At 32.7% G+C, this 12,308-nt stretch overlaps 1 long non-coding RNA gene across 1 annotated transcript in view; it reads left to right on the plus strand.

Moving 5' to 3' along the window:
* Positions 1-12,308, plus strand: part of LOC308496989 — a 129,018-nt gene that overhangs the window by 34,942 nt on the left and 81,768 nt on the right. The window contains exon 2 of the long non-coding RNA XR_013993239.1: positions 727-799. This is a non-coding gene — a long non-coding RNA (uncharacterized lncRNA). The remainder of the gene's footprint in view (positions 1-726; positions 800-12,308) is intronic.

Below are 12,308 nucleotides of genomic sequence, written 5' to 3' on the forward strand. Positions count from 1 at the left end.
TAATCAGAAGTGTCTGAATGCTGATGGTAACCACTTTGAGTACCTCTTGTAATTGCAGAAGTCAAACATGACTTGTATTCATCTTTGTTATTGGTATATATTGAGTATTAAAATTTTAATATAGTTTTAAATACAGTTTTCCTTTCTTAAAATGTATATACAAGTTTTTGGCACCCTCTGTATAAGTTAATATTTATATAATATTTTAATAAATATATTGTCCTTTAACTTCTTATAATTATACATATGCAATACATGGATGTGTATATATATTTCCTAATTTATATAGGAATTAATATATATTAACTATATATATTACAAATTATATATATATAATTATATATAATTCCTATATATAATTCATATATATGTATATATATATATATATATGTATACATGTATATATATACATGTATACATATATGTAATTTCCTAATTCTTTAGAATGCATTGAAGTGGAAATAATTTGCATTTTATGCAAACCCATTTTGGCATTTGGCAGGTCTTTTATATAATATTTTGTGAAAGAAATTGGAATTGACAGCAACCATAAAGAAAAGAAATCTCCATATAATAGGCATTTGCAATATTTAAGTACTGAATCCAAGAGAATTTTTAAAAAATGCATTGCCATTTCTCAAGTTGATTCTTTCTCTATCTACCTCCTACTATGGAGGTAGAAGTATGAATGGTAATTAATTTGTACTTTTTCATTTCACAATATAGTCTTCACTGAATAAAGAAAACATGCTGTCCAGTTTTGAACTGACAGAAGACTCCAGTATGACATGTCATTCAGGTAAAGTAATTACATATTACTAATAAGAATATCCCAGGAATTATGTTTTGTCAATGAGAATTCCTCTAATTAATTATAATATGCAAACATATTTCATTATTGTACTTAGATTGTGTTAATTTTATAATATATTTAAAAATATTTGAAATGATTTCTGGTATAGCAATGATAGAGAAATGAATATCTACAGATTTACGTATGTTTTATACATCAGTATATTTAAAATAGATGTGCTGTTTTAATGATTTCTCATTTGTACTAAAAATAAACTGGGATTAGTTTATTATTAGAATTCATGCTGAATAATATAAACATATCTTTTCATATAACATTTTACTGCATGCAGATATCTCACTATTTCAGGGCAAGGCAGCTGGATTTAAGAGGAAGTATGCCGTTTTCTTTTTTATTATGTATGTGCAAAAGATAGATTAATATGTGCTTGGATCAAAAGGCATATTTGTTTATTATCTTTGTATTTCAGTTACAATTTTAACTTAAATTCATACTTCATGAAAATCACATGACAAAGGATATATGGATCACATTATACTTTCTTCCTTTAAAAAGCTCTCATATAGTACCTCACATAGCTGATCTGTCTATCAAGATTTCCTTCTAACTTTCTCTAAGAGTCTACATTTTATTGGGTTCTTATATAAGGATGTGTCAAAGGTGAGTCTTTAAAACTTTCTCTGCAGAAATCCATAACTACGCCATTATTTCTGGGTTATGAATTCTGAGAGTTGCACTCAAGGTAGCTGCCATTTCTTCCTACTTTCTACCATTTTATATTTGTCTTTATATGCATCCTTACTAACCAAGTGCTCCTCTTACTTCTTTTGGACAGCTGTATGTTCCGTTATCCCTTGATTTATCACCACTACCTTCTCAAAAACCTTTCCTAGACTCTGTTCAGCTCCTCATTTAGTTCTTGCTATGCATCTGAAAAACATGACATGCTCAGTATGATGAATACAGCCGTTAAAACTTAAAATAGTTAAAATCCAATTTCAATGTTCATGATCTGTTTAATCATGAACCATTACCTTTAGTGTGTAAACTCATTTCTCTTTATCTGTAAAATGAGTTTAGGAACTCACGAGAATTAAATAAATGAAGGCATTGAAAACATCTGCCACAGTACTGGTGCATCGTACTTAAAGGATAGATTTCTTTAAAATTAAAAAAGAAACTTTCTATTTTCCCCATTCACTGCCATTGTCTACAATTACTCATGAGCCTCCAGTCACCAAAGTAGATTCTATAGTTACAATTCAAGGCAACAACCTTGACTACAAGGACTCTTATCTTTCTACATAAACTTGTCAAAAGCTGAGATCTGATTTCTGGCTGTTCTCTTTTATGAAAAATTATTTTTAAAAATTATTTATAAGATCTCATGAATTCAACAATATTCAATTAATATCTGTTGAATGGAGGCATAGCAAACACCATCACCATTTTCCGTGACTTTACAACTTTTCATATTGATGAATATTTCCCCATTTGGAAATTCTTTTCTTGGGAGCTTACAGTGTTTTATAGCAAAATGTTTTCTTTATGCTTTCCTGACTGAATTTTATCCTCTGTTTTGCTCTACCTTATTTTTTCCACAATTCTTGCATATTTTGTGTGCCCTGAATTCAGTTTACATACTTAACCCTTTCATCAATTGCTTCGTTCACCTCTGATTTCACATTGAGCTTCAGACCTTCATTTCTAGCTGCCTGCCAGATAGTTCTCTATCTCATCATCTTGAGCTCCTTACACGTTTAAAATAATTCTACATTTTCCCTGGCATAAAGTCCCTTGGAACTATGATAGTCCTGTTATTATTAGCATGAATCTCACAGTTATTCAGCCTTGTTCCTAATCTGTGATACTCCAGAATTTATGTATAGTAGGGCATGAGAAAGAGTGGCTCAATGACATTGGAGGAAGAAGAAGCATGGATAGGAAATTTTTCTTAAACTTTTCCACAGCAACCACTTTATATGTTGTTTTTAAAACAATGGAAGATAGTACAAATCTGACAAGATTCTTTCTTTCATATACTTTATATAAAACTAAGAAAATATAAATTAATGTTATGTGATTATTATATTATTAGTACTTAGTGTGGTTTGTGAAAGCTGATAGATATTACAAGGAGCTGAGGTCTCCTGCCATCCCTCACCTCAACACACCCCAGAGTATCATCATGGATACATGTAACTCTCCTTTCTACTTCTATTTTCAATTGTTCATGAAACTAACTCAATTTATTTTGTACAATGCCTCAGATCTGTCCTTTTTTTCTATTCTTGTGGCCACAACCATCCTTAAGAGTCCTATAATCTTTTATACAGAGAATTGCAGTAAATTTGTATCAGATTTATTTGCCTCCAAATTTTTCTCAGTCTATCCAATGCATTATTTTCAGATGGATTCCTCCCAATGCAAGATTTTGATCATACAACTTTGGAGCTCAAAATCCTGTTATCTCTGGTTTGATCTATGGATAAATTCCAAATTGTTTTCTGAAATTGCCTTTATTAAATGCCTACATAATCTGCCATTAATGCCTACATTTACTTTCAACTACGTACATATATGAACTCATCAAATTAGTGTACTAACTCTGTGTAAGTGTACTTTTCACTTTCCTGTTTTCTCACTTCTCATGAATATTTATCTCTCTTATCTAACTTCACCCTTTAAAATTTAGGGAAAATTTACTTTTTTTTCCTTTCTGACCTGTCTAGTTAGAACTTTGTCTCAGTAGTCTCATGAATTAGCAACAGGAGATCTGCACCCTTGATGATTTTGTACACTTAGTGTACTTTAAGAAACATTGTTGGACATAAACATGTTTAGGAATAAGAGGGTTCCCTAATTTCTCATTTAGAGACACAGGGCTGAGTGCAGAACCGTGTACTTCTTCACAATATACATGGATGCATATACATGTAAATCACATATTAGCTAACGTCCTTATGTATGTGATGAGGTAAACATTGAAAATTACTACTTCACAAGATCATCCAATTGGTGATAAATAGGTTTAAGATAGTATTGATATCCTAGAGGCTACATATCGTGTAATGCTTTTAGCATGTCGCAGACACTGACCTTCACAGTATTTCTAAATGATAATCTCTCTTTTATTTCTTCTTCTTAATCTTTACAAAGAAGGATATGGATTTAAAAGAACTAAGGTAGAATAAAATTTAGTCATTATGTTGGCAGCAATTCAGTGAAATGAAGTAGATAGGAAAGCATTGCTAATAGCCATTCTTAAGCAGGAAATTGGTGCTCTATATGTCCTGATTTTAACTGAAATTGAACTTTGAATAAGTATTTTACCAGATTCCTATTGATGACATTTAAAAATAGATAAAGGTTTATATTTTCAGGCAACCTATTTTAATTACTATCAACTTAATTATTGCTGTTAATACATTTTAGCTCTTTTTCTGTATCATTTTACATATACTCCTATTCGAAGTGTTATCCACATTACTTAATGTTGAGTGTTTTATGTAAAATAATGTCATTACTTTATTAATTTACTCATTTTAATAATATAAAAGAAATTTAATTTTTGAAGCATTTGTTAGTGTTAATAATATGTTACTAAAATCGACATTATACCATTTTCTTATCTTTACAGAATTTCTATACCTAAATTTATCTTTTATTATACTAAGCTTATGTGTAATAAAATTAAAGTTTGTTGACTGTATCAAACACTTCAATGTTAATTGGGTACGTTTTCAACAAATAATTTTAATTTTTGTGATAATGAGCAAACTAGATAAATTATCCTATATTTTCATGATCAAATAATTATTTACTATGTAAAAGTTGCCATTAACAAAATGAAATACCAATATAGAGTATTTTTTTATTAAAGAACTGCGGGAAAAAAAGCAAGAAAGAAGCAAAGAAAGAAACCAAGGGGGGGATAAACAGCAAGAAATCATGTTCTCTTCAGGTCTATGTTAATAAAAAGCAAGAAGGCAAATTAAATGTTTATTTTGCAATTGAGATAATGAATTTCCCCTACCAATTCTTCAAAATGGGTGAAATAGTTGTGTTTTTCTTAAATTAGATAAATATTCAGTTTATTTTTAATTACTATTAATGCCTTTACTGACTGATTTCACACCTATTAGATTTCTATTATATTATTTTTTTATAAGCAGAGCTCTTTTCTCTAAATTGTTTTCATAATAATGGTTATCATAATAATGTTTAATAAATATTGTTACTGATTTCAAAATTTAAATAATAGTAAGATTTTCAATTTAGCAGTAACTTCAGCATCTGATACGATTTTTTTTACAAATATATTTAATCAAGGAAATTAATCCTTACACCACTCCTCCTTTAAAGATAACCATTTCGAATTCATGTTAACCTTTCATTTTAAGTTTTATTTTACTCTAGATACTGCCAAAAATGAATTACAATGTATCGAAAATATAAGTCAGATTTCTGCTTTTAACTTCTACTTAGTTTACAAAACACAAGTTTATATTCATATACTCTCTACATTTTAAAAATTGTTTCAGTAAACTTTTTTTAGCTCTTTGTTGGTATTATGTACTGATCTAAAATATTAAAGATCGTTGAAGGCAAAGAGTTTTCCTTCCTATTATAGAGAGTGATTAAAAATAAATTAACAATTCAATATAATGTGGAGGATCATTGAAAAATTCAATCTAGCCCCAATGGCACTATCAAGATTTGATTATTAGGTAATTTATTGTTGAAGAAATGTCTGAAAGAGATCAGATACCAGGGGAAATAAAGACTAGTTCAGAGTACGTTACAGTAATTTCTACAAATAATGCCACAGACCTGAACTAAGACAGATCTGGTAATCCTTTGGATTGAATTGATTAGGGAACTATTAAAAACATGAAATCAATATAATTTGGTAGCACTTGTGAATATTAGAGTCATAAAAATAAGAACTTCCACATTTTGGGCTATGACAATGGCCATTCGCTCCATGTGAAATACAAGAAAAGGAACAGATTACCCATTTTGTGGGATGGAAAATGAAGTCAATTTTGTACATTTTCAATATTTTTTGGTTGTATGGCATGCTAGTGGAATAGCCTGAGGAAAATTAAATGGAACAATATCAGGTTGAGGAAGTAGTTTAGATATATGAAAATAAAATTTAGAAATTCTGATTGAGTTACATTTAGATTTGTGTTTTGTTTGTTTGAGAGATGGTGCTTAACCTCACTATGCTTCAGTTTGTTCATTTATGTTATAGCAACCTCATGGAAAAAGAATATTTATTTTATTAATATAGTAAGGTGTTTAAAGTAGTTCTTGCAATGTGTGAGTATGTGCTCAATGAATGTTAGCTAATACAAGAAAAAAGTGAGGTCTCTATTTACATCTCATCTGGCTTGAAATCTTGTTATAAGTTGTTCTGGAACCAGATGGTCTTGAAGGAATGTGCAGCAGCTTCTAAGGAGGAGATGGAAACATTATCATAAATTGAGGTGTCTTGAAAGAAGGCCAAGTCCTGGACTCAACTGATGGGAGACAGTAATGCAGTATTAGGGGATAAAAGTCTACAATGTGTTCAAAATCATTTATCAAGTGAACTGAGGACCAAATATAGTCCATTTGTTTCAAAATCTACTCCACCATTCATTTTAGAAATTTTAGTTATTTATTAATCCAACCATTTAAAACTAATGAATCAAAAGGTTTATGGAACCTAAATATTTTTGGACTCTACATTCTTTTCCAAAGACATCTATATCTATCTTATGGCCATTCCATACTGTCTTGATTATTGTACCTTTAGAGAAACCTAGTTTTGATTTTCTTAAAAAATTCAGAGTAAAAGCAATGAAATTACTTTATCCGTACTCCACCCAATTTAAGTTACATCTAACTTTGATATACATGGCAGAACCCAACTCGTTAGTCCCTTAAGTGGAACAATGTGGCCACAATGGACAGTTCTAGAATATCCCTAATTTAGTGTTATGTCTGAGTAAGGAATTAATGTCACCAGGTAAGAGGGAAAGGTGACAAATAAATGAGAAACATAACAAAGTACATTTGCCATTCAATCAGTGTTCATGTCACATAAATTTTTAATACTTAACCTGTGTCACACATGGCTTTGAAGAATCTGCAGTGAACAGGGAGACAATGACACTGGCTCATGGAGGTTAAAATCTAGAAGTAGAGACAGGTAATATACACAAGGATTAATGTAGTTAATTTCAATAGTAATACATGCTACAAGGGAATAAAATTGGGTAATGTGAAAGTGAAGTGCAAGGGAAAAAAAAATAACTAAAATGGTCAGAGATGTCTTTCCTGAAGCAGTGGCATTTGAGCTGAGTGATGAGGAAAAACCAAATAATCCAGAGAAAGTATATTCCAGAGAAAAATGCAACAAGAACAAAGGACTTGAGTTGGAAGAATATTAGATTGACTGAGGACTGTAAAGAAACCTCTTGGACTTGCAAAAGAGTGAGAAATGGTCAATGTGGAAAGAAATGAGATTGGAGATGTGGTCAGATCAAGTCATGAAGGGCACATTTTGCTTTGGTTGGTAATCTGTGCTTGTGGATTTTATTTTTTTCCAATTCATTGGGAAATCTTTGGAGGGTTGAAAGCCATGTATAATTAGTGTGCTTGTTCTCTAACAGACCACTTTAAGCTTATTGGCATCAACAAGTTTTAACATCAGGAAGTTTTCTTTGGTTTACCAATCTGCAATCTGATGAAAGGAAGGCTGGTCTTTCATCTATATAACATCATCAGCTCAACTGGGAGCTGCAGGATCCACTTATAAATGGTGTCTTATATGTATATTGCTCCAAATAAATGTTGACAGTTAGCTGGAAATCCAGCTGATGCTATGGGCCAAGGGCCTCTGTTCCTTTCCATGTGAATTTCTCCAGACAGGCATCCTGACTGGGCTGCCTGGGCTTCTTCACAGCATGGTAGCTGGGTATAAGGTAAAGGTCTCAAGAGACAGGAAATGGAAACTACCAGTTTCTTTTAGCCTTGTTCTGGAAACTGGTACAATATCAATTACCATACCCTATTGGTTATGTATATAGAGCCTAGATTTCAGGGAGAGGCATAGAAGGAGTAACAAAATAATTTGAGGGCCACCATCTCCCTTTTGACCACTGATCATTTACATTCCTCCCACATGTGATATATACTCATCCTTTCCAACAATTCCCAGAAGTTTCATCCCATTACAGCATCCGGAACAAGATCAAGAAGTAAGATCTCATCATCTAAACCATTTGTAGCTGTGGATGAAGCTCTCTAGTGCTGTACCCTTTTTACATCTTTTCAAATACTGCAATCCTTTATATGAAGCTATAGGAAATAAAGAGGCATGTTATCTATCCCCTACATACCCAACATTCATTCAGTGGTTGGACAGGCATGGGATAACTGCACTAGGCATTGAAAGGGGTGAGGTGGATAAAAGGCACAGAGAGGTCTCTGGTCCGAAACAGTTTTTAAATTCAGCTGGGAAAATATTGCTAGTTTATTGATTAGGTCACAGTGTTGCTTCCCGGGAATAACTCTTTATGGCTTGCGACTTTAGTTCACAGTGTTGCTTCCCAGGAATGACTCTTTATGGCTTGCGGATTCTGTCTCTGGGATGTTGGTTGTACCCTTGAAACATCCATGCCTTCTTTCCATAAAATGTAGCTCATATTTACATCTGAGTAGTTCTCTCAGCCTGCTTCCTGTTCATAAAAGCTCAGGAGTTCAAAGGCCTGTGTTTATTTTGTACCTTCTCTGTTTCTTTCTGTTCAATCTGGTGTTGCTTCTACCAGAACAACTTCATGTGCTTTCTATGAATTGTATTGGTGTTTAATCCATTAGGTAAAAGCCACAACCATGCTGAGATAAGTTTGTCCCTGACTTGAGATTGTTGTGAGGCTACTATGGGATAATAACAACTAGCAAAGCTTGAGGTTTCTTATGCACTTGCAGTCAGATGTGACTGGAGCTAGAGCAGAAGGGGAACTCCTGAGGGCTTGGCATGTCTGTCTTCTTATAGTCTTAAGGCTTTCTCATTGTGATCTCTGCATGTGGGATGGTTTGGCACATGGTGTCTGGCTTATAAAATATAGAGTTTTATGACTTAATCTTAGAAGTCACATATCATTGTTTCTATCATAGACATAAAACCTCAAGGATTTAAGACAAGGGAGCATACACCCCCACATCTTGATAGGGATCAAAGCTGCATTATAAGAAGAGCATGCAGAATAGGGCATAGTATTGCAGTCATTTTAAGAAAATACAACCTGCCATAGTTAGAATTTGGTCTTAATTGCTATAACAAAAAATCAAACTAGCAATGGTTTTAAAAAGTTAGAAAGATTTGCTCATTTGTTTTTGTTTCATTGTAACAGTCCAGAGATAAGAGAAATGGTCTGATAACTGAGACTCTGGTGTTCTCAAAAGGTGGCTTCCATCTCTGGGCTGCTATAGAAGACACTGCCTCTACCAGAAGAAACGTTTGTCATATTTCTTCTCAGTGCATCACCCTGAAGTTGCACATATTACTTCAGTTACCCTTCAATTGGATAATGCTTAGACATACAATGTACTAAGCTTCAAGAAAAGAAGGAACTGGTAGTCCTTAGCTGGACAACTATCTGTGTAACTCAAACCTAGTGATTCAATTATTAACAAAGGTAAGAATGGATGTTGCTGGAAAACTAGTTGTTTTTTCCACAAATGACATAATCCAATTCTTGTTTCAAATTGTAAGTTTGGTACTTTGGGGACAATAGACTGGTAAGTGGTGAGCAAGAGTAGAAGCAGAAGCCCATATTAGAAGCAATTTTTAAAGCCTAGAAAACATTAGGTGGTGGCTTGAGCAAGATGGTAACTATAGACCTGGACTTAGATTTTTTGGATTAAGTAACTAGTTATACATTGGTATGATTACTGAAAAGAAAGATTGGTTTTCTTGTAGGTGAATTTTAAATCTAGATTTTATATTCTTACATGTTACCATTCTGGCGATTGGCATCTAAGTGGAAATGGAAAGTTTGAAAGTAGGTTAAATTGACCTAAAACCCATAGGAAAAATCATGGACAGGGTTTTAAATTTGAGGTCATTAGTATGTAAATGCTTCCATTTGAAATATCTAAAACTATAAATTTGCCTTAGGAAACTCAGGTTATCAAAAATCACTGAAGAAGGAAATAATGCAGAGAAATGAAGATCAGTAAAGTGGCTGTTAATTTAAAAACTACAGGAAGCCAACAGGAAGGCAGAAACCCTGAAAGGGTAATAAAGGAAAAGAAGACAGATGCTATAAGGCTCTTTTCCTTTTCTCTTACTAGAGAATTAGGTGTGTTCATTAGGATGAATAATGCAAAGATGTTACAGAAGATTCTCGATTTATGATGGGGTTACCTCCTGATAAACCCATTGTAAGTTTAATAAACAGAGCTCTGAAGGGGGAGGAGAATAGGAAGGGGAAAGCACAAAACAGAATAAATTTAATCAAGAACTTTCTAATATGTTAACCAAATACAGATTGTCCCTTGCTTAATGATGATTCAACTTAATGATTTTTTGACTTTATGATGGTGCAAAAACCATATGCATTCTGTAGAAACTAGCTAATCAAGCCTATGATATTTGGTAGGTTAAGTATATTATTAAATATTTCTTCCTCAGAGAGGATTACACTGACTATCCAGCATAAATATAATCTTCTCATTATTTTCTCCCACAAAATCTGTTTATTTTTTAAGATTTACCATAATTTTTAATTTTGTCCTAATTTGTATATTTATTGTGTGAAATATCTATTCTAACTCATTCTAACTTTTGTGCTTTGCATAAATTTGGAACTCTTTAAAAAATGGATTCCTAAACATTGGGTGTGTTTTTTAAGAGTTTCCTCTTAATGAACTTTTCTCCAAGAACACACAGCTGGCTCTATAACACAAGGAAGGGACCCTGCCTAGGAAGATTCAGAACATGTGACTGAGTCTGAGGTTCTAGGCCTTAGGGATGCATTGATATTTCCCTTTTGTCTTTGGTAAGTTCTTCCTTAGGAACAGCTCTCTTTGTTGTCTCTTCACCATTACTGTAGTGGTAAAGAACCATGATTAGAACAAAGGACTGTGGAAAAAGGTCCAAGAAACCCATTAATCCTGTTTTTAGTGTGTTTTTTTTTTTTTAATTTTCTCTCTTTTTTTAAAGTTTATTGGGGTGACAATTATTAGTAAAGTTACATAAATTTCAGGTGTACGACTCTATAATACATCATATATATATCACATTGTGTGTTCACCACCCAGAGTCAGTTCTCTTTCCACCACCACATATTTGATCCCTTTTACATTACTCTACCACTGCCCTCTGCCCTTATCCTCTGGTAAACACTAAACTATTGTCTGTGTCTATGAGTTTTTGCTTTCAGTGTTCTTAAGCTTGTCAGTGGTCTAGGCAAAAGGAATTCTGAAAGCTTTATACAGATTAATCCAACTATGAAACCACTGGGCCTCGGGCTAAAACCATAGCTAGTAATACAATCTGTGTATTATCTGTTTGTATCTTCTGCCTATCTCCTTTTTATTTTATGGCTCTAGAAATTGGGTGGTTGAGGATTCAGACATTCTATGTAGAAGCCACATATAGTTTCAGTGGTGAAATAACATGAAGATGTAAAATTTTCAGCAAACCTAAAGAATAAGGACTGCTAACCACAACATCTAGATATCTTAACAGAGTCTAACATAAATTTAATGACATATGTGAGGTCACAGACTAGTAAGTAGAAGAACCATAATTAGGATTCCTGATCTGTTGGAATACAATAATATGTGATCTCCATATTATATTAATTTGCTCATGTGGCAAATGATGGTAGCATTCATAAAAGAGAGCCTCCTTCTTCACTCCAAAATTTCCACAGTTTTACTGGATTTAAGAGAAAGGAACATGTCCTGAGGAATCAGAGCTGTGGGATATATATATATTTTTGACAAATGGGATTTAGATATGGGTAGGAGAGAATGATGACCTTTCAAGATGCTGGAGGTGTAAAAGGGAAAGTTAATTCTTATAGTACCAAATAAGTACACATGTTCCCTACATCCCACTGTAGCCAAGTAATTGGTTGAATAATAGGTTGAGACTCTGTCTTAAGTACAATAACCACATGCACTGAATTTTTTTGTGTGGCATTTCTTTTTTTCATGTTTCAATAATGTTGCAGAAAGTATGAGTTTTAACAATTAATGAACAACATGAACTCAACTTGTTTTGTAGACCCGCTTGACATAAAATTGGCGGGATTTTTGTAAGCCCTATTTTCTTTTTCCTCCTAGAAATAATTGCTTACAATAAATGTTTTGAAATTTTGTTTTACGATACTCCTAAATCTATTTCTCACCAGTTAAAAAAGACACACATGCAGCATATAATAACATAAGACTGGATTCTTGTAGATTTAATTTTTTTAGTCAGTTC

This window comes from Rhinolophus hipposideros (genome assembly GCF_964194185.1).
Source record: "Rhinolophus hipposideros genome assembly, chromosome: 4".
In the NCBI taxonomy this organism is placed as follows: Eukaryota; Metazoa; Chordata; class Mammalia; order Chiroptera; family Rhinolophidae; genus Rhinolophus; species Rhinolophus hipposideros.